The sequence below is a fragment of the Ambystoma mexicanum genome, chromosome 1p, assembly GCF_040938575.1.
Source record: "Ambystoma mexicanum isolate Mex_15411 chromosome 1p, UKY_AmexF1_1, whole genome shotgun sequence".
In the NCBI taxonomy this organism is placed as follows: Eukaryota; Metazoa; Chordata; class Amphibia; order Caudata; family Ambystomatidae; genus Ambystoma; species Ambystoma mexicanum.
Window position 1 is genome coordinate 362,313,643 of NC_090921.1, and position 23,157 is coordinate 362,336,799.

Below are 23,157 nucleotides of genomic sequence, written 5' to 3' on the forward strand. Positions count from 1 at the left end.
ATTGCTTCCAAAGAAATTATCAACTTCCAAAAAACCGGACTTGGAAAAACTGAATTATGAATGGATTCTGCTCCCGTTCCAGCAAACAGTTAAAAATCGTTCACAAAAAACCCATCTGCATAGTTACAACGAGGGAATAGCAGCAAAAAAAAAGGAGCTGGCGAAACAGATAAGACAGCTCAAGAAAAATAGACAACCAGGAAACATCATTCAGATTGCCAAACTAAAACAAACCTACAACAACTGGAAAAAATCTCAAAAGGCAATATTACTACAAACAGATGCAGAAACAATGATGAAAACATACCGGACGAATAATACCAAAGATCTCTGGAATCTTCTGAACGAAAACCATCAAAAACAACAAAAGCTAACAGCCAACGTACCAAAAGAGACATGGGTCAGTTATTTTTCAACTATGTACGCAGCTCTTCCTCACCCACCTGAACAAGAGGAAAGTAAAATCAACACAAAATGGTCAGGACCCACTTCATATGAAGATCTTCTATTCATGATCAATCGACTTAACACCTCAAGAGCGCCGGGCCCTGATGGACTTTCGAATGCCATGCTCAAACAAGACCCCTCGGCATGGGCAAGTTTTCTGCACAAGATAATTGATATTATAAACTTACACAACCAAATTCCTACTACCTGGAAAACGGCAACAATAGTCCCCATACACAAGCAAGGCCCGCGTGATAACCCACAAAATTTCCGCCCCATTGCCTTACTCGACCCTTTAGGGAAACTCTTTGCATCAGTCCTACTAAAACAACTCACTGCCTGGGCCAACTCGACCGGTAGATTCTCAACACGGCAAACTGGATTTACTCCCAATCTTGGAAGGAACATCAATCTCCTTCTTCTCCATCTCATTAAACATGAAGCGATTAACACCAAGACCATGATATACGCCGTGTTCATCGACTTAAAGATGGCCTTTGATGCAATACCTCGACAAAAATTATGGGCGAAGCTTAAGGCATGGAACTGTCCTCCGAACATTCTTGAGCCCATCAAACTACTATATTCAGACACTTCAATAAAAGTCAGGCTCACAAAACAAGGAATGACCACTGAAGCAATATCAACATTTAACGGACTAAAACAAGGATGTCCTTTAGCAGCGACTCTTTACAACCTCTATACATCAGATATTGAACAACATCTGAAAAACAATAAAGCAAACCCCCCAAAAATCAATTCAACCCCTGTAGCCATAATGGCTTATGCAGACGACATTGTCTTAATGGACAAAACCCCATATGGCCTGCAACTTTCACTCACAGCTCTGAGCAACTACATGACCCAAAATGAGCTAACAATCAATAGCACTAAAACAAAATCTATGCAATTGACGAAATTTCAAAATAAAGCTAAACAACAACCCACCTTCAATATCAATGGAAACAAGTTAGAAAACGTGACAACATTCAAGTATCTTGGCATCACGATTAACCAATCAAATACAGAAGCAGAATGGTTGGACAAAATTGAACAGAAGGCGCAAGCATTAGCACGCCAAGGCTGCATCCTACACAGAAAATTCGGAAAGTTTTCATTTAAACCGATAATTTCGTACTACAAGCAAAAATACCTCCCAATAATAACTTATGGCACTGAAACAATGCTGAACGCACAAGAAGTAAACTGGATGAAATTTGAGTCTATATTCTGGCGTAAGATTCTATCACTACCGAAATCGTACCCCATGCCACGAATAAGGTACGAACTTGCAACTCAATCTATCGGCTCCATAGTACGATGGAAACGTCTGGACATCTATCGTAAACTTCTGTCCGATGACAAGACACCGGCAATCAACATCCTCAAAACTAAAACGGCGACCTTAAATACCACAGTTCTATCAAAATGGAAAAAATCTATCACCAAGGAAATGGAACAAGAAGAAATATCTCAAGAACTTTTAACGAAGCGTCCCCAACATGCCAAAGTCAAACTCCTACAAAATGACTGCATCAAAACCATCGAACAGAAAAACTCCTATAAGCGGACACTATACTGTAACAAGGACAACAGAAAACTAAATGAACCACAACCATACCTGCGATTATTTCCCGATCCAGTGATTAGATCAACATTTCTGAGAATCAGATTGAATATCCTGCCGACAAACTACTATTTAGCCATAACAAACCAGATCCCTAAAGCAAGGAACTACTGTCGGTTTTGCGAAATTGAAACCATACCGGAGACCATATTCCACCTAGTCATGGAGTGTCCGGCGCTGGCAGCTCAACGCAGGCAATTTGGTTCCCATTTCGATCTGGCTTCACAAGAATTGGACGAAGATGAAAGATGGAATACTATCCTCAGCGGAACAAATAACAAATACATATTTACAGTTGTCCTTTTTCTGACTAACATTCTGGATCTCAAGCAAAGAAAATTGTAAAGCCCTTCTTACATTTTCTTTGCTATCGTATAAGATTCACAATGATGCAAAAGTTTATCACTAAACTAAGACATCAAAAAAAAAAAAAAAAAAAAAGGTTATGACCCTGGGCATGGGGGATTATCGTGCCCCATCTTCAAAATGGAATTTAGGGGCTGCTCGGCTTGAGCAGATCCAGAAGTACACTTATCTTGGAGTCGCCATTAAACCAATGGTTTTTCCCGAATATTTGGCAAAGTATCTCGAGGAGGGCCAGGCATAAATGGCTCTCAATTAAAAAAAATCATTGATGCTCAAGGGGACGCTCGGTGGAGGCGAAGAGCAACACCTACAGTCTTTCAATTCCTCCAGGTGTGTTATATGCATTGGAAGCCTTTCCAGGGAAGGCGCCAAGCTGGTTACCCAGACTGGAGGTGAGAATGTTGCGATCCTGAATGGGCCTTCCAGCTAAGGCGCTGGTTGAAGCGATATGCCTGGAACTCAGTCTCCCTTCTCTTTTCTCCCTATGGAAAATCTTGGCATGGAAATTATGGGCAAAAATCCAGTTTGGTGGGAAGCAAGAAAGGACTTTATTAGATTTGATGGTCACCCATTCTCCCCTCTTCTGTAAAAGTGTATAAAAGTGTATGGTACAGGGCACTAGCAGAGACGGTGAACTGGCATTTTGCTGAAATTGGTACTGGCAGAGTGCCAGCATCCTGGCAGAAATTCTATTTACTTAAATGGGAACAGAAGTCTAGGTCCTTTGATATTTCGCACGCTGGGGACATGGACACATTGCGAAATATGTACTTTATTCGCATCAACGTGTTACTATTGACTCCCCAAAGAGTTATCTCATTAAATCGAGCACTCCTGCGCTGATTAGATTTACCTCTTGCCTTCAGGCTCAACATTTGACCAGTGCTAGAAAATACAGGGGCATGGACGGGCATACCGAGGGGAGAGCGGCTATGTAGTGCCAAGCAAGTGGAGTCCGAGTGGCATATTCTCACCAATTGTGTGGTTCTAATTAGGAATGAGGAGGGGTTAATCTCTCTCTTTTTCTGGAACAGAATTATATCAGGTCACGAAACTTCTCTATCAATTGCTGTAGTTCTTTTATTGGAAGAGTGTGGGCTTATTAACTAAAGAAGACATTTCGTTTTTTAACTGTTTATTCTTATGAGAAACAGATGCTTTTGGAATACCAAGAAACAATGTCCAAAGTGTAACTGCTGCTAAACTGTTAAATTGATTATGGTATAAGTTTTTGTGAGAAGCTGGTGTTACATGATCTATTTGGAAATGTATTTACTCTTTTTTTATTTTTTATTTTCTCTTTCTTATCTTTCCTTCTATGTGTATTTGTCCTTCTATGTGCATTTCTGTATTTTTTAAGAGTTCAACATTTTGTAAAGGTTATTTGAAAACCATATACAAAATAAATACAACAAAAAAATGAAAATTAGAGAATATGAGAAGGGATATCCACATTTTTAGACTTCATTTCTCAGATTCATTTTGGAACGTGATTTTTAGTGCCGAGTCCACAGTGCTTAGTACAGCCGCCTCTCATATCTGGCAACGAACGGCTGCAAAGCTGTCCATTTTATCTCATTTTAAAGTCAATTGATTGATTTTATTTTCTGGGGGAATTAAGGATATGAAAGGATGTAGAGAGGACAAAGCTGCATATTCTATGGTCTAAGTAAGTTAGGTTTTAGACAACAATGTATTAGATTGTGCTTCTTATGTTGTAATGAATTGTACGGTTGTAATATTGTTTTAATTTTAAGCCAGTGTAAAAGCATTGCCTAGTTCATCCAAACCCACTTAAATCAATAAAAAAAGAAAAGAAATAATTGCATAGCTGGCAGGTTTCCGAGTTCCGTGCATGGCACCTCGTGCCGTCCTGATTCTTTTGTCCATTGCATGCTGGGACTTGTAGTTTCCTTTTCTCCATTGTATATATGGGCCTACAAGGCATAGCATGCATTGCAAAAACCAGAAGTGGCTTGAGGTGTCGCGCATGGAACTGAGAATCTTTGAAGCTATGTAATAGAGAATACTGCAATCCATTGAATCGCGTATTAGTAACTTTTTTTGGTACGGCAGGATAGTGAATTGTGGCCTCGGACAAGTCCTGATATTTTTCGGATACTAACAAACCAGAAGCTGCTTGGAATTCACCTACTGGAAAAACTGGTCAATTCTGGGCCAAATCCACCCACTTTTTCCATTTGGCCCACACAGCAAAATGGTCAATTCTGACAATTTTCAAGCACAAAATTGTGTTTTCCTGATTTCGCATTTAGGCATGCTGAATTCCAGCCAACTAGGGAGCCACAAAACGTTCTGGTCTACTAGGCCAGAATTAAACATGCCTATTGCAAACATTCTCAAAATTAAAATTACACCAAAAAAGAGGTGGTACAGGCTAAAATCGGCAGAGCCAGCAAAGCAGAATATCCAGAGAATTTTGGCTTTTCCGGCTGTATCTTCGCCCACCCCAAACCACCAGCTAATATCACCATAAGTAGTTAGAATGCAACATATCCAGGAAAATATCCAGCCTCGTGTGCAGTGTTAGATGCCTAGGTCCAGACCGGGGAGAGTACGGCTAGATTTCACTGGATCTTACACTATGGTTATGAGGCCATGGAGCCGGCTCTGTCGGAAGAGGTAACCTACAGAAAAAGAGGCACTTGACTTCAGTAACGAATTCATTATGCAAAACTCATGCCATAATCTCTTCTGGTCTTTCTCTTCATCTCGTTTGCTTCTTCCCATCTCTTTCTCCTATTCTCCCACAAGTACCTGTCTCCCTATGCATTCCTCTTGTTTTCTAGCCTTTACTTCCACTCTTCACTTTCATTTGACTTTCCTTAGCGCTTCTCAGTCTTGCCTCTCGCACGTACATGTATCTGTTCCTAACCGTTTCATCCTGCACTCTCACTCCTCAGCCTCTTCCTCTCCTTTTTCCATCTTCCTTCCCTGTTCTCTAACCATCCTGCCTCTTGCATAACCATCCACATCACTGCCAGCAAGTGTTCTCGTTCGCCCACTACTCTCTCACAGCCTGTCACCATCTCTCTGGACTATCTCTCGCAGTTTCCCCATCGGCGTTGGCTCTCGCTTCCACCTATGCCTCTTTCCTGCCAAGTCTCCTTTACACGCCCACCACCTGTGTCCTTGCCTCCTCTCTTTCTCTCCCAGCCCGCCTTTTAGTCCCTCCTCCACTCTATGCGCCTTTCTCTTCCATAAATCTCATTCGTTCCCACCTCCATCTCTGTCTTACTTCTCACTTTTTATCTTACTTGCAGTCAACATCTCATCACCAACTTCTATCTGTTTGGGTCTGCCATCACCCCCCACACCCACCAATCTGTCTAAAGCTGACAACTTCATTTCAGTTTCGCTCTGACCCCCATCTCAAGGATCTATGTGATTATTGCGACGGCCGAAAATGATGACTTTTTTATTTTTAACCCTTTACACCACATATATATGCGGGGGAGACTCCCCACAGCTCCCCCATCTTAATATTATACTCTAACCCCCCCCACATATATATGTGGTGTAAGGGGGAGGTTAAAAAAAAAGTCACCATTTTCAGCCGTCGCAATTCCCAGGTCGACATTTTTGTACGATTCCCATCTCACTCATTGTAAGACTCAGCTAAATTGTCACATCCAGCGTTCGCCACTTCTCACTCGCCTGCTTCCAGTCTCCCATTCTCTGATCATAGTCTCTATTCCCCTCTCACCCCTAGCAGACTACTATCCACACTTCCATCAAGTTCCTATTTCCTCCTTCTCCTTAGACACTCGGCATTGTATGTACTCCACCACTCTCCCCATCTCGCTCTCTTGATTGTATGTCGTGTCTTTCTTGCTGCTGCTTCCATCTTATCTGCCACGCCATTACGGAGTAGCATTAAAATGGGTAATAACTCCTATTTTGTTGTGCTTACTAACAGGAAGATTCCATCATGAAGGCTATACAAAAAAGTGATTTCAAAACCGTGATTATAGGTGGCTCTAAATAACAAAATAAATACATTGTTGTATGTATGTGTAGCTCTTGCTGCCATGGCTTGTGTACATAGGTGTTGCAATGTAATGCTATACAGCAGGTGAAACATATAACAGAATTAAGCTCTTCACTCAGACTCAGGGACTCATCATGAGTTGGGCGGTAGCCCTTAAATGCGGCGGTAATGCTACTACCGCCGTATTCAAGGGCTGGCCATATTATGAGTTGGGCGGCAGTAATAGCGCCCCCCAAGCCCATTGGATCCAATGGGGAATGGGAATTTAATGCTATACTGCTACTCGTGATCCGATGCTAATAGTGCCAGACAGAGTAGCGGTACCAGTATTTGTCCTGGCAGTATCCCAGCAGTATTACCGCTAGGATACCGCCAGACTCCAGATGAGGCCCCAAGTCTTCTATGTGGCCAGCTAAATATTGGTTACGGAGCATTTGGCGTGGTTGTGTGGTTGTGCCTGGAATAGTATGTACAAAAAAAGTCAAGCCAAGAGGCAAAGAGCCAAGCAGGGAGTTGGGGGCAGATCTCTCTCCTCGGCTGGGGCCTTCCTCTGGAACAGACTCCCTGCCTCTCTCAGACTTGAGCAGAACCGTCTCTGGTTCCGGAAGCAACTCAAGACCTTTCTCTTCACTTCTGCATTCTCTCTTCCTTTCCCCTGCTGATTCCCAACTGCTCCACGCACTGGCCTGCTGGCTACGCTCTGAGCTTGGGCCCAGGCTCCTGCATGTCCAGTTGCACCTCGCGCTGCCTCTCGGCTCCCCAGCACTTGCGGTCTGTATCTGCAACCCCGCAGCCCCTTCTCTCTGCACTTATGAGCCACCCGCTGCTGCACTTCTTGATTTACCTGCACTGCGTCACACGCTGGCTGCACTTCTGAGTTACCTGCACTTCTCCCTCCCCCTTGCACTTCTCCCCCTTTGGCCTTCCACCTTCCACGCACTTGCGTGTTCTGACACAAGGCCTAGTAAGATCGTTGTTTTGTCCCCCCTCTGTTTCCCATTCCTCGTCTTGTCGCGCCTAGAAACACTTGTGTACAGGCAGGGTATAAATGCCACATCATATCAAATAAAGACCAAATGTCGTTGCCTGGATTAATTATATATTTTGGCAAAGAACATTACACCTTTGTCCGTCCTCCAGGTTTACAAGCATATTGAAAAGCTATTTAGTTACATTACAAAAGTTCAAAAATGCCCCACCCCACGTACCAAAAAACGCCTTACCACCATATTATTGCTGCATAACCTGCACGATTGTCAAAGGTGCATGTATTTTTAAGTGTGCCTTTTGAAGTCCTGGGGTTAATCCATGAACTGAAAATGATGTGAGCCGCAGACCTGCAGGAATTCTTGGCTTCCGCCGGCGCATAAATAAATCAACAGGCGCCATAGGAAGGCCTCTAGAAGTTCTGTTTGGCCACGGCCACGGGAGAGAGTCCGCTGCTGATCGGTGCAGATAATTACACCCTTTGGGTGAACACCACCCCATCTGTGCCCCCTTGTGACTGTCTTTTTTTAATGTAATGGTTTTGTAGCTGCTGGCCTCGGCCTCACAGCGCGCGCCCGTTTCCTTTGTTTGGAACTTGCCGTAACTTCGCAAGGCGGCCAAGCCCCGGCCCCCAGGCTTCAATGCGCTTCATTCGCAATCCTCAAAAGAACGCATTCTGCTCGCCTGGCTTAACGTCTGCACAGGAATGGCACCCGCGTTTATGGTGTGGGGCATGGGGGTGATTAGGACCTACCTCTGTTGTGTCGCCCACTTCCACCAATGAGCCCCAGGCAGCTGCCCGTTTGGCCCGCTCGTAGAGACGCTCTATATGAGTGCCACAAAAGGAGACTGGGCAGCTGCGCGGACGAACGCTAATGATGCTACATGCAGTGAGGGCCGCATATATGCAGTTTGCACAAAAAGCCAACATGCAACAGTGTGGTCAACGCCCACACCCAAGCCGATGAAGGGCATGGTGGTTCACAAAAGAGGAGCAAAGCACTGGCAACTTGCACCGGTGCCTCCTGTCTTTCTGTGTTTGACACCACTTTGAACATTGCACGTGGGCTTGGTGTCCCCTCGCAATTTATCTTTGCCATGAGCAAGTTCTCTGCAATGCTCTTGCTGCTGTCCAATGCTGTGCTTGCCAGGCCCAATGAGAAAATGTGCACATTATGCACTGTGCAAATGGCATATTTTATGAATCACCAGTGGCCACATTGCATAAGGTTTTTACCAGTACAAGTGTAACTTTGCATGGAATTAACACTAGGGCAAACATTTCCTTTGGGCACAGAGGCATATTCTTTCAATGCATTGGGGCGGTATTTGTCCAGGTGCTAATATGGAATGTTATTAACACTAGGGTGAACTTTGGCCTTGTGCAAAAACGCAAGCCCAATGGTGCTGTAACACGGAGCGAGGCATGCACAATTTGCATGTGGCTGCGTGTACACAATGCACAGTGTGCAGCAATGTGTGCATGTTGCCCACGGGATTCTTAAGCAATCACCAGCAACTGCAACACTTGTTATCATTATTATTTCTAATGGTGTTGTATTGGCTGAATCTTCATGTCCTCGACACCTCCCAGTTACGCGGTGAGCTGGGCAGCACGAGGTGGCATGCGCCCCAGAGCTGGCTTCCTAAGCCATCCTCTGCCATGCAATGCATCGGGGAGGCAGCACCCTGCCATCTGCGCAGGAAGGAATCCTTTAGGGTGGCGTGCTATGAACCTCACAGGACACAGCATAGCATAACGTACAGCACCACTGAATGTAATGCATAATGGCTCTTCAACCAGGACACCAGGAATCAGCGCAGCGGCCGTTTACAAGCACTATGCAACAAATACGAATTCTACTCCCCTCTTCCCCACCTCCTCAGACCTACTGCACCCCGCCAGTCCCAACTATGCCTACGCTATTGCTCTCATCTTCCTGCGCAACTGTACTGGCCACACTACCTGGCACTCCCTAGGCAAATGCCACTTCGGGCCCCAATTCGGAGCAATTCGCGGCCTACCACTTCTGCCTCTTGCTGGTACTAATTACGCAATGCCTATGCAATTAACTATGTAATTCACCTGGTAGGTGATTATGTTCAAGAGTGTAATGTATAACAATGTAACTCACCTGGTCAAGAAATGTACACGTAACCGTATTCTTAAATGAAGCGCCCAGATGCCTACGGGTTAGGTGCGCTTTATAAATGCAACAAATAAATAAATAATAAAAACTAACAACAAAATAACGCAGCATTAACCAAAACACAACTTACCGGAATATCTAACACCACAACATAACATAAACGAACCGAGCAAATAAACATTCAAAACACACATTAAAACATGGAATGACACAACAAAGAAAAAGACATTACAGAACATAACATAACACTACATAGCAACATATAACAAAACAAAGCTCAGAGTAGCAAAACATAATAGTGAAGGAGAAAACCACAACATAGATTACAACCCTAAGCCAGAAAATAAAAATAAAAAATAGGATAACATACTTTGCATAACACAACGTGACATTCTGTAGTCATTGCAAAACATGGTTATCCAAGTAACACTTCCATCCTCGTGGAGACGCCAAGCATTTAGATACACACAAGGTTACTTGGACCATGTTCGGTACTCATTTCATCTACATGGGATGCGTGAAACGCGGAGTCAGCCGAATGAGAACTTATGATCCGCAGGTTCTGCACCGAGCACGGCAGCAGGTGCGTTAACCCACCGAGGTAACTACTATGGGGAAAACATCTCCGCGCGCTGCAGTGCTGAGTGCAGGTTCAGCGGGCAGTGCGTTATTAATAATGGATCACGCCAGGGATGCCCTGTGTGAATGCATCGCTCTGCATTTAGCGGCGATCCGTCATGTCCCCCTAGAAGTTGTCTTCATCCTCCGAGTCCCTGGGCACCCCCTGCAGCCTTGCAGGAGCTCTCTCGGTTTACATGCGGTATAGCGCGGTAGAAGGCAAAAACAACAGAACTCGCCCAATGCATGCAGAGGGAACTCCCCCACAGCAGGGAATCCCCAAGCACTTACCTCATTTATTAACAACAATGGACAGCTGTTGTGCAGGTCAAGTTGGGGGTGCACGGGGAGAACGCTCTACAAACGCCCACAAGGAGGGGGTACAATGGGAAACAGGGAACAGCCTCCCAGCAGCCAATCCAGGGCTCCTGGAATCTGCTGCTGGGGCGTCCTCTGGTTTATTCCAGGGATGCGGTGCACTCTGCAGCGGGGGGCAGTGGTGCGCTCCCAAGCCGGCCTCTGCCCCCAAGCAAGTGAGAGGATGCGATGAGCTGCCTCTGCAGAACCCTCGCTCTGCCCTTGTATTCTGTAGTCAGGGAGAAACCCTTTGCAGGGAGGGCGGGCTGGGCGGCCGAGCGGCAGGGAGGCGGGCCAATCAGAAGCATGTTGTTATGCGCAGTGTACAGCCAATGAGGACCTGTTGTATATTGTGTAGAGAATGGAGGTTGCGGGCTGTGGCATGCGTCCGCCTGCCACTGACAGGTGTTTTGAGCCACCATGTGAGGCTCTGCTTAATGCAAAACACATGGGAGTTTCTAAGAATATGATTGTTAGTATAATTTCAGTAGCTCACAACCCTGGTGATAGCGTGATGATAACCTAGTTTTCGCCCCCACGAGTGCTTTGAAACCCTACGTCCCTCTCCCTGTCCCCCACCTTTGCTTCCATTATCCCTCTCCCCGCTCATCCTGTTTTCCAAATTGTCATCTGTGCTCAGCCTTTTCTACTCTTCGTGTTCTTAAAGCGCTCAAGGGTGGCGGAAAGGTGATGCGTTGGCGCTATACAAACCATCCATTTTTTAAAATTTAAAAACAGTAAATGCAAAGAAACAGGATAAACATATGAACTGGAGGCCTCGGGTGGAAATTCCATTTTACCAGTAACAAGTGGCTTATGTGGCACGTGGAATTTGCCTCCTGAGCGACCTGTGGCTGGTAGAAACACAAAGTCATTTTCACTGGTGAATTAAAAGTAGTTTGCGCGGCACCAGGAAGCGATTTGATTTTTCTCCAGTGGCAGCTCAGCAGATGTCTGTTCCCCACCTCCCCCATTCCCCCACAAGAGCCATGGATCCAGATGGAATCATTTGCAACTGGGCGATCGCATTTCACCAGGATCGAGAGGGGATGCAGCGGCGGCTGGCGAATTTTTGCATAAATACTTCCCAAGATTATGCCTGAGCTACCTAACATAGCGAAGGAGCCAAAACCAACCAAGGGAGGTTCGCGGTGTTTCACCACCAAGACTTTTTTAAACAATGGGTTCAAATGGTACATTTTGCAGTACACTTTTTGGCAAATTGGGTAAAAAGCCAAACAGTTTGCAATTGTTTTTGTAAGATAACGCATGAAAAAAATCCAATAGCTGTAAGTCACCAATAGTGCATAGGAGGATCTCCCCAACATGTTTGCATAAGGCTTTTGCCCTCAATATATGCCAGTATATAAACATGTTCACGCTGGCTGAGTATACATTTCCATGTTGGCTGCACCAATATATACCAGTATTCCCATATAAGTACATACTCATATTTGCTTTGCTCATAATGCCAGTAATGATACTATAAAAGACATGCCCACACTGGTTCTACCAATATATTGCATCATCTCCACAAATTCCAGGTTCTACCAATATATTGCATCATCTCCACAAATTCCATGCCACAGTATGAAAACGTATCCAAACTTGCTGCACCAAAATGCCAGTCTAGCCACCTAATAACACATTATGTTTCCTTTATCGTGGATGCCCAGCTAAAAATGTCATGCCACAGTGAGGAATTTTGTAATTTTTTATTATTATTGTGTTTTAGTCCCAAATGGAACTTTTCACATACAAATTAATTAAATAAAAGAAATTCAAGAAAACAAAACTCAATACCGCATAATAAAATTGACCTAAAGTACACAACACTCATCTACTATGTAATCTAGAGGTTTATAGTGAAAGGTTTATAGTGAAAGGTTCGAATACAAAAGGATCGAATGCAATAGTTTAGAATCAAAAGGATCGAAAAAAAAATTCGAATGCACGTTTTTTTTTGCCCCCCACCCCCAAAAACCCCTGTTTTTTGGGGAAAATCTAGTATTTTTTCCTATACGAAGGCAAAAAAAAATATATATATATTTAAAAAAAAGCATTCAATTATTTTTTTCTTCGGTCCTTTTGATTCCAAACTATTGCAGCTCAAAAAAATGTATTCGACCCTTTGACAGGACACCAATCTATATACAAAACATATCTCAGTTTAGGCGAAACAAGACAATCCAATTTGCGATGCCCTCCCTTGGCAATGTCATTTTACTGATCACATTCTTGGCATCTTTGTGCCCTACACCTCTTCCGACTCGAGCATTACTCTAACAATCCCACATTTTCCAAACAAAACAATCCAAACAGCAAGGTTATTTTTGTCGAGACAATATTCCGAGAATAAATTGTTGTATATTGATTCTGGATCATGCACACATCTAGCCAATCTGTTTATATACAAGTCACTCAGTTTTGAGCAAGAGGTTAGTATATGATGAGATGTTTAAAAGATATTGATCTTTTTGCATAATCAGCATATTCTTAGGTCATGAGGGATAAGCCGCTGTGGGCCCAAGGTGGTCAGAGTAGGTAAGTGGTCTAATCGAACCAATTGAATTAATCTTCTAATGGACAGTGAAGGGCATTTAAATAAATAATGCGGTTTCATGAAGCGATACTGTCATTGTAATCTGAGTATCTCCTTAATGTAACCATATGTGCACAATTACTTCCCCAGTGCCATAAATCCAGTTTCCCTAGATCCAATTTCATATTTCAAGATCAAATCTAGAATCTAGAAACCAATCTGGTCTCCGGTAAATGTTTTTGAACAGATCTAGCGTGGGCTGTTCCCAAAACGATTGGCCATTACAGTTGATGTAGTTCTTAAGCACCTTGCTGTTGCAATTTAAGAGGGGACACATGGGGTCTTTAAGCAAAGTGTTCCCTTATTTCTTTGTACCGCCCCCCCAGTGATCTAAAACCTAACTCCAGGCGTATCAGCTCTATGGGGACAGCCTGGGTAGGTTCACTGTAGAATGCCAAAACGTACCCTCTACCATTTTTAACCAGCGATGATCTGCCATCCCTTTGGCATCTAATCCATATGTCACAGACACTTTGCTTATATAACATAATGATTCCCAACATGTTATAGCCTGCTGATTTTTTGGCAAATTTCCTAACTAAGGCAGTCAGCATGCTGGCTCTTTGGCGCTTTCCACTCATTAACACAGCATATCCTCCAGCAGGCTCGAATTCCAGTCCTAAATATTTGTACTTGTGAATCCGTTCCATCGATCTCTTTGCTAATTGGATCAGTGATTTCGTGCATCCTCTTCCCCCGATTTAAAGTACACATTCATTATTAACTCATTCGTCCATATATCAACACACTTTGAGTGTGGTTCTGCATACCCCCCCCCCACAATATCATTGGCATATGTGAGCCACTCTATGTGCTTATCACTGATGTTGGGGGGACAGTGGGAAGTAGTTCTTAAGAGTGCTGGTAAATCGTACATGTACACATTGAAGAGAGTTGGGGCCAGTACGCAGCCCTGTTTAACTCCACGTTTGCCATCACCGTTCCCGTGCCGGCCCACTCTCCACTCAATTGTATCTGCACACTTGTTTCCATGTGCAGCTGCTTTATAATGCACAGGAGTCTCACAGGAACCACAAAATACTCCATCTTATGCCACTGTCTAGAACGTTTAACTGTGTCAAAACCAGCTTTCAGATGTATCTTCACTACCTGTAGACCTGTAGGGCTGGGTTTCCCTTTTCATGAGCTTTGGAGACGAGCAAATCTAGAAGTGCTAGATTGTAAGTGGTAGCACATCCTTGTCTAAAGCCGATCTGAAATGTGTCTAGTATATCCCTTTGGTCCATCCATCTAACCAGCTGCTGTAACACCAGTGAGGCAAATATTTTGCCCATTCCGTCTGATACAGATAGAAGCCGCTAGCTGGATGGCACAATTCTGCTCCCTTTTTTGAAGACGGATAGCTCGTCTCCACGACAATGATATTAGTCCCTCAGCACACACTTCATGGGACAAGATAGTAAAATTGGTGTCCATATTTCTGGGTGCAATTTCAGCACCACGCGCGCTAAACCGTTCGGGCCAGGGACATTAGATTTTTTAATTTTTTGCATACGGACCTCAATATCCAACTTGTCACAGGTCAGCTCAAAGGGGATTCCCCCCTTCATGCTTCCCTGCGGGGTAACCTCATTTTTGGCTGTAATAGGTTTCTGAGATACATTTCTGCCACACATTTGCTGGTATAGGGTTAATTATATGATTTACCATTCTACCGTTACACAGCCCAATAATCTCCCACATTTCTTTGGTGTTTTTACCGGCCGTGCCTGCATCATTTTCTGCCATTTAACATTCTTTATAGAGTGTTTATGTCCTCTAGCCCAATTTGCATATTTGCTCTTTATTTTCTTAATAAGGGGGAGACATATGTCCTTATCTATACCTATTTTTTGTTTTACCAGCCTAATCTCCCTTCTCATATTATGCTTTTTTTGTGGAGATTTTGGCATAGGAAATAGGAATAGTTTCCTTACCAATTTTTATTATACCGACATTCCCCGCCACGGCAAACTCCTTGGATAGTTTTAAAATCCAAGCTTCGATATCCTTTGCAGTCATATTTTCCAAGTTGCTGCAAATCATATTTCCTTTCTTCTCAAAGTACTTAGAGATTTTATTCAGGGTTTTCATTGACCGGTTTATTCTAATTGCACCATGATTCGCTGTCATCCCTATTGGGGTCCCAACCATACTTGTGTAAGCATTGCAGCCAACTTCTCCCCTAAAACGTGTGCATGGACCACTTCGTTTCTGCAGGAACGGGCCATGAAAGTCTTTTCCGACTGGGCGTGTGCCTCTCCCAGCAACATTAAATGTGGAGTACCCCAGGAGTCCTGCATCGCTCCCACCCTCTACAACTTATTTACAAGGCCTCTCTTCAACCTTCTCGACACTTTGGGCATCTCATACACCAACTACGCTGATGACACGCAGGTGCTCATCCCTTTCACAGGTGACTACGAGGCAGACAGGGTCACCCTTAAATCCATTTACTGCACCATCCAGGCCTGGATGGCAGAAAATTGGCTGTGCCTCAACAGCGACAAAACCGAGCTCCTACTCATTGGGTCACCAACCATCCTGGGTAACCTTGACAAGAAATATCGCTCCTTCACCATCAATAACATACCCAACGAAGTGTCCCACACAGTTAAAACTCTCGGAGTCTACCTTGACTCAAACCTCACCATGAACAGGCAGGTCAACGCCATTGCATCCTCATCGGCCTACTACTCTAAACTGCTCAACGCAGTAAGACCCTTCCTAACCACGCAGAACTGCCTTACTATTGCCAGGGCCACCATCGGTTCAAGACTGGACTATTGTAATGCTCTCCTCGGAGGCACATCCAGCAAAAACATTGCCAAACTCCAGCTTGTCCAAAATAATGCACTTAGGGCCGCCACTGGACTTCCGAAAAAGGATCACATATCGGACCTTAGGAGACAGGTGCACTGGCTTCCCGTTAAACAGAGAGTTATCTTCAAAATCCTCTCCATTACCCACAAATGCCTCCATGATCTAGCGCCCCCCTACGTCTCCCAGCGCATCTCCATGCCCACCTCCACCAGGCCGCCCAGGCTAGCATACACCAACCGAAGCCGAAATATTACCAAGCCGAAAACATGCAGAGTGCGTGCTGGAGGCTCTAGTTTCCCAGCTATCACTGCCGACCACTGGAACGCACTCCCCACTCACATCAGGGCTATCAACTCCCACTTGGCGTTCCGCAAAGCCATCAAAACCAGTCTGTTCGTCTGAAATGTTCCTGCCTAGTATTTGCTTGGTACTCAACTGGAATCTATGTCTGCTTAATGTACTTGCAACTGACCGCCTTATGATGTAACTAAGTAATCGCATGTTCCAAAGTCGTATTCTTGCCTATTTACACCTTCTTGAAAAAGCGCCTCAATGCCCGTGGGCTGTAGTGCGCTATACAAATGTAAAAAATAAAAAATAAATAAAAATAAATTGTGATGAATCCTACGGACCCACTAAACCCCTGCCTAGAGTCTCCTCCGAGGTGGCCAGGGCAAGGCAGATGCTTTCTGATCCTGACCTTCGGGGTGGTGTTCTGTGGGATGATCACCTGGGAGGTGAAAGGGCCCAGAGGAAGGTGAGGACTCAGTGGGGTGAGACTGAGTATTTATCTTCCTCTAAGGAAGACATCTCTTCCATACCAAAGTCTGTAATGGGTAGCTGTCACAACAATCTATTTGTTCCACAAATTAAACATCTAAATATAGGTAAAAACCATCACAAATCCCTAGGCATTGGAAGAAATGAAAACCGTTCCAAAACCATGGAGGATTATAAAGCTAAAAACCACCCTAAAACCCAAAGGTACAGTGAAAGGAAATCTGTAAATGATGACGATGTAAATTCTAAAGAATGTTATTCCTCTTTACAATCAAGTCTGGTGAGTGATCCTTATGATATTTCTGTAAAGAACATTATAGGGAACAGAAATGAGTTTAAGAATGAAAATCAAGTCAGAAAAACGAACTACGCCATTAGAAACCTCAGGTCCCATTGTTCCCGAAGTACTGGGATGAAGAAGTGGGAAAAAGAGGAACAATGCTGCAGAGTGGTCAGATTGTTAATTAAAATCACCCAGGCTTAAAAGGCCCCCTCAGGTGCATCCCATAGAGGAGTAAAGTGAGTAGGAAGAGCAATGAGATTGTGTATGCAGACGACGCAGAAACTGGAGGAGGGAGCAGACTCAGGTACCTTTGTTAGAAAGAAAACAGTAGCCGATCCTGAGAGGGAATGTTGCTCCAGAAGCCTTGAGTGCAGAGGCCACACTGCGGGAAGCATGAAGGAGGGAAGCTTGCCCTCAGGGAACCTGATCCACAGAGGCTGTGCAGCAGGAAGCGAAGGTGAAGGAAGTTTTCCTTCTGTTAGAAACTAGAAGTTGTCTCACCCGCTAGCCCCAGGGGGTCTGTCATCCAGGTGGCCAGGGAATGGATATCGCTTTTGGATCCAGTTCCTGGGGGTGAACCAGTGCGGGAGGATCACCTGGTCTTCAGGGAGATGAAGTGGCACACCGGAGGGTGAGACATGGTATCCCCTTTCCTGTAACACCTTTTCACCATCCTTCCAGCTAGGATATTTAGGAACTCTACCCCTGACCCCTTTTCTGACACAAACACTTTCTCATGGACAGCTCACCGTGAGTGAAAATGGACTAACACCAGAGTATTATACCTGACATGTCCCAATACAATGGTAGGCAAGGTCAGGCAATTACTGATCATTACACACACCTGACTTCCATCACACTTCCCCACACAGATAAAAGGCGGAGCAGGAAAGCAGACTCTGAGCAAGGCAAACCACACGTGGAAACAGCAGTTCCAAGATGGCAGTTTAATACAAGGAGAAAGACGGCGAGACCAGAGAGAGGCGCAAGGAGGGAAGTACCCGTGACTTCTAAAGACTTTTACTGTCGTGAGCCTTGGAAAGTAAGAAACCAAAGACCAGGAACGAAGGCTGATCAAACCTGCACAGTATGTCGGCGGTATCCGGGGCCTCCCGCATCGATAACCAAGATGGGGAGGAGTGATTGCCACCGTGGTACTGTCCTTAGGTCCTACAACAAAGCGGCATCAGAAAAGACAGCACAGCCGGTGAGTCGGAGAGACTGAAATCAAACCAGCTTGTGTTTTGAACCAAGGTTGCAAGCAGCAGCATTGTACAAAGAGTGTGTGAGGCGTTTGTCATGAGCAACGCGGATAATATTGGAAACCGAAAGGAGTCGTTCAACTTTATAATTGAACTTCAGGAGGACAAGAAAATATACCATATGCAGAGTGGTCCGGCACCACGTGGGTGCTAATTTCAAAGTCTCTGTTAGATATCCAACTGATGATGAGTGTGAGAAAAAGGTATAATGTGATGGAAGTGGTCGTTTACCTGGTCAAGCTAAACCCTGCACACATTCGAAAGCCTTCGATAGTTTAAAGTACACAATTGGTCCGAGCCTGGCTGAGGGAGACTAATTGAGCCAAATAAAGGGATCTGAGCCCAGTTTAGGGAGATATGGGGTGAACCATGAGTCATCCACGAAAGAATTATCTGAACATAGTTTGAAAGCGATCTGAGCCCCGGAAGAGGGGGATCCAATGTAGAACATTTTGTTTTGATAATGATCTCAGCCCAGCTGAGGGGGATCCAGGGTGAACACCCAAATTGAGTGTTGGAAAAGGAAAATAACGTTTTTGTGTTGTTTTTGTATACCAGACCCTCTTAGTAAAGACACTTGCAAGAAATAAAGCAGCTTGGACACAGAAGGTCTTGAACTGTGAAAATAGAACTGTATCCTCGTGCCACAAAGCCAGAGTGTGTGCTTTGCTCGAGTGAACCGCCTTTCCCCATTCAGAACATCACCCACCTCATTTTGTAAATTAGTGGTAAAGATTGGCAATCGTTTTCTTTAGTATAAGCCCCTTTTAATTTGACAAGACTACCCTAGGACTTAAGTCAAGAGAACTTAAAAACAAAGCAATTCAAATCCAACAGATATTGCCAAAGGCAGAAGTGGACTAATGAAAGGCCCAATAGTTGTGAAACTTGCTGCCTGTATTTTTAGAACCATATAACAATAGCTTGTATAAACCCACGTTGCCAAAGCCAAGGAAGAAGCAGAATAAGACCTTATCCTTGTCAATACTTGGTTACTTACACAGTGGGTAAATGAGTGGCAAGAAGGTTGCCCTTCTCGAAATAGTTATTCAAAAGGAGAGGAGCATAACTTGCATAGGAGTACTAAAGAGCACCAATGTGAATCTTGTTTTCTCTGAAGAGTTGCTGAAAGTTGATGCTTCAAAATAATGAACATTGTGAAGCAGTTATAAATTGATCTTAACCACAGACACACTGTTTGTGAATTGCTGTTCAGGCAAGGAGTATACCTGAGTGGCAAATCTTTGAAGTAGTAGGCCTGGCATGAGAGTAAACAAGGTAGAGGCCAATGAAGTTCTATAAAGTGGTGCTGACAAAGACAATTTATGTTGCTGAAGAAAGAACTGTATAACATTGCTGTAGAGGACTTATATTTCTTCAGAAATACTTAGTTGTGGCAAAAATCCTAACAAAGACTATTTATGTTGCTGAAGAAAGAACTTTATAACATTGCTGTAGAGGACTTATATATCTTCAGAAATACTTTGTTGCAGCAAACATCCTAACAAGGACGATTTATGTTGCTGATGAAAGAACTGTATAACATTTCTGTAGACAAGTTATATTTCTTCAGAAATACCTAGTTGTGGCAAAAATCCTAACAAAGACGATTCATGTTGCTGAAGAAAGAACTGTATACAGTTCTGTAGAGGAGTTATATTTCTTCAGAAATACTCAGTTGTGGCCAATGTTCCCTCTAATTATTTTTCTCTATGTGCGGAACTGGTAGGCTATTGTGCACACATTATGTTTCATGTGCGCAACTGACTAATGAGGTAAGCCACTTTGTGAGCATGCGTATTTAGTGAACTACTGTCGCAGAAGAGAGCTTGAAAAGGGATTTCCTCTTTCCAGCCACTGCAATTCTTGACAAATCGTAGAACACTTTTTCCAAACACATAGGCTAAAATAAAATATAGTATATGTGATTATACAGATAACTCATCAACCAGTCCAAAACTTCAACATCTGCCACAGTACCTTGTAAACATTTTAAGCCACTGGAGAATCACTCATGTGTACTACAAAACACAAATATCTTGTCATAACTGATGTGGCTGTCAAGAAATTCAGACAGAAAACATTTGCTGATGTATTAATGGCAATTAAAAGAAATGTTTCGGAAACATGCTGATAGGAGTTCAAGTGCCACAGTAATGAAGTAATTCAAGGGCCAAGAGAACATGCTTCTAATAATTTGTATAAGGAGGATAATTACATCAGAATAACTGCACCTCAGAATATGATGATAAAAAATTCTTGTGCCTCTGCTTACTATCCACATTACGTTCTCCTGTGTGTAGTTATAACACAAGCCTACAGCTAAGAGACATATGCACCATCAATTTTTACTCCCTAAAAAATGAAAATGTGCCCAACAAAAATGAGAAACAATGAACATATCGTTGTTTCAACCCACAAAGCTCCACTGATATTTTTTCTAATTAGTGACCAGCAAAGTACTGGCATAGGAAGGAGCTCTAATATTAATGCCCGATCTCAAGAGGAATTTTAAGGCGAAGAACATCTTTTAATAAACGGAAAGTATCCCTATTGGCAAAGCTAATTACCTTTTTACACCCTGAAAAATCATTTGATTCCAAGTAGGGAGCAACATCTAATTAGACCCCTGACATAGGAAGTGAAATAACAGGGCACATAATAAAGTCTAGAGTTTTGCCCACCCTTCCGCACCATAGCCTAGACTAAATTAAACAAGAGCCTTACTGAGGTTTATTATGGAGCCCTGCTGAAGAAAATAACATATGCCTTTTTAAGTTAATAGCCTCAATTCATCAGCGATACAACTGATTGGGTGCATTCTTCAGTAACTATGGATGCCTCTTCTGTAATTCTGTATCAGTTAAATAAGATTGGGGGGATGCTAGACACGATACACACACGATACACACAGAACACATGGTTCAGCAGCTGACCATAGAAAGAAAAAGAAGGTGCTGTTGTCTAGATGGATGCTAGACTTTCCTATCCTTTAGCAAACAAGCAAAACATTTTCTTCAGTTTACTGGTGAAACGCATGACTTGTTTTTTTTAAATTTGCTGCTTTGTTCATCACCCACAAGGAGTGATGACCTGTGCTCTTCCACCCATACCCTTCCCCGGCCCGTGTGCTAGCCTCCAATACTAGTTGACAGAGCACTGTAAAAAGTGAGGGATTGTAGCAGTACACACTCGCTGGGGTATTTGCAGACCCACAATACTTTTTAATCAAGGCATATTTAATGCCTCAACATATTATGTACATTTTAAGAATGTCATGAATCTGCATGTACATAATTATTTTGCAGTGCATATACGATTGTTTGCGGCATACCGCACCCTTATATCATTGTGTAGGATTATGCAGTGCTCAGTGAAACCGTTTTTGTATAGCAGCGATTCACCCTATAATGTAAGAAGGTCTATGACCAAAGGAACTCTGAACACTTGAAAATGGTGCAGATTGTGTGAAAAGCATTCCCTGTCTGAATATCCGGTGCCGTGATATTATGGACGAGTAATCCCAGGCATAGTCCATACCCATTATCCATTGTAGGGAAAGAAAATGATATTGCAATGTTGCTCTCCACTTATAGGGTCATGATAGTGATGCTACAGTAGGAGACGCTGAGCATCACATTTGTCGTCTCATAATCCTTAGAGGGCAAATTAATATTTGAGTTTTATAATTTGTTAAATTGCAAGCGGGCCGCTTCAAATCACTTGCGTGACATATGTACAAAGAAGAGGAAGTATGGGATAACGTTACACATCCAAGTAGCCTGCTTACTTACAATCATTATCCGATATTTGAGCTAGTTGTTCGATTGTATAGTGTGGGTGACGCTTTTGGTAAGGCACAATGAGTAACAGAGATTCTGGCGTGTGTCCATTATTCATATTACAACAAACATAAAAGTGGATGTAGGGACACGTCTGATAAACTTCGCAGAGCCAAGAGAGGAAGAGTCAAGGTTGTCTGGTAGTATCTTAATGTGTTCTGGGGCAGAAGTTAGTCATAAGGTAAAAGTGTGGTAGAGTCAAGTTTAGGAGTCATGGGTGGCGAGGGAACATTATTTGGTTGATGTGTGCAGGCATATCCTTGTTAGATTCTTCTGTTCTTGGAGCCAGTTTTTCATATTAGTTTTTAACCTCTTTTTTGTGTATTTTGCTGTTAGGGATTTTAGGTGTTTACGGTCACTCTTGCATAATAGTGTAATGCAAATGAGCATAATATCAAGACTAGTTGCTTATTTTAAGAGAAAGAACATTTCAGGTAATTACTGTGGCTTGTGCCTTATTAAATGTTTTTGAATAGGTGAGAAGGAAGCTGGGCAAGTGCACATGCGCACAGCTTAGAGGGAACATTGGTTGGGGCTAAATATCCTGACAAAGACAATTATTGTTACTATTGACGAACTATGTGAAAAGTATAATTCACAATCTTCCTCCTGCTCAAGGAAGATAAAGAACCTTCTATTTTCTTTGTTGAATCGCTGGAGTGTTGGAACTTTCTGTTGTCAACCTGCAGTCACAAAGAACTGTGTTGGAACTTTATTACAAACCAGGATTTCCTTGTTTCTTTTTGGAGCCGTGGCACAGAATCCTGCTTTGATGCAAACTGGGGATCCAAAATGTATATGGCAGAATCTGATCAGAGATTGATTCAAAGAATATTGGTATGATCATACCCCGCCTTCTTAAAACATATTTCTTCGGATATGCCGGATATGCCTGGTTCTGATACCTCCCTTAATTAGAAATTAATTCTAGTTCTCTTTCCATCAAAGGAAGCAGGAGAATAAGAGAGATCCCTTGTAATCACTAGCCTCTAAAGAATAAT

General features: G+C 43.3%; 1 protein-coding gene across 1 annotated transcript in view; it reads right to left on the reverse strand.

The window, feature by feature from the left end:
* The window catches only part of ABHD8 (abhydrolase domain containing 8), a 158,167-nt gene extending 147,357 nt beyond the window's left edge, over positions 1 to 10,810 (reverse strand). The window contains exon 1 of the mRNA XM_069648942.1: positions 10,499 to 10,810. The gene's annotated coding sequence lies outside the window, so the exon portion shown is untranslated. The remainder of the gene's footprint in view (positions 1 to 10,498) is intronic.
* Positions 10,811 to 23,157: the final 12,347 nt, after the last annotated feature.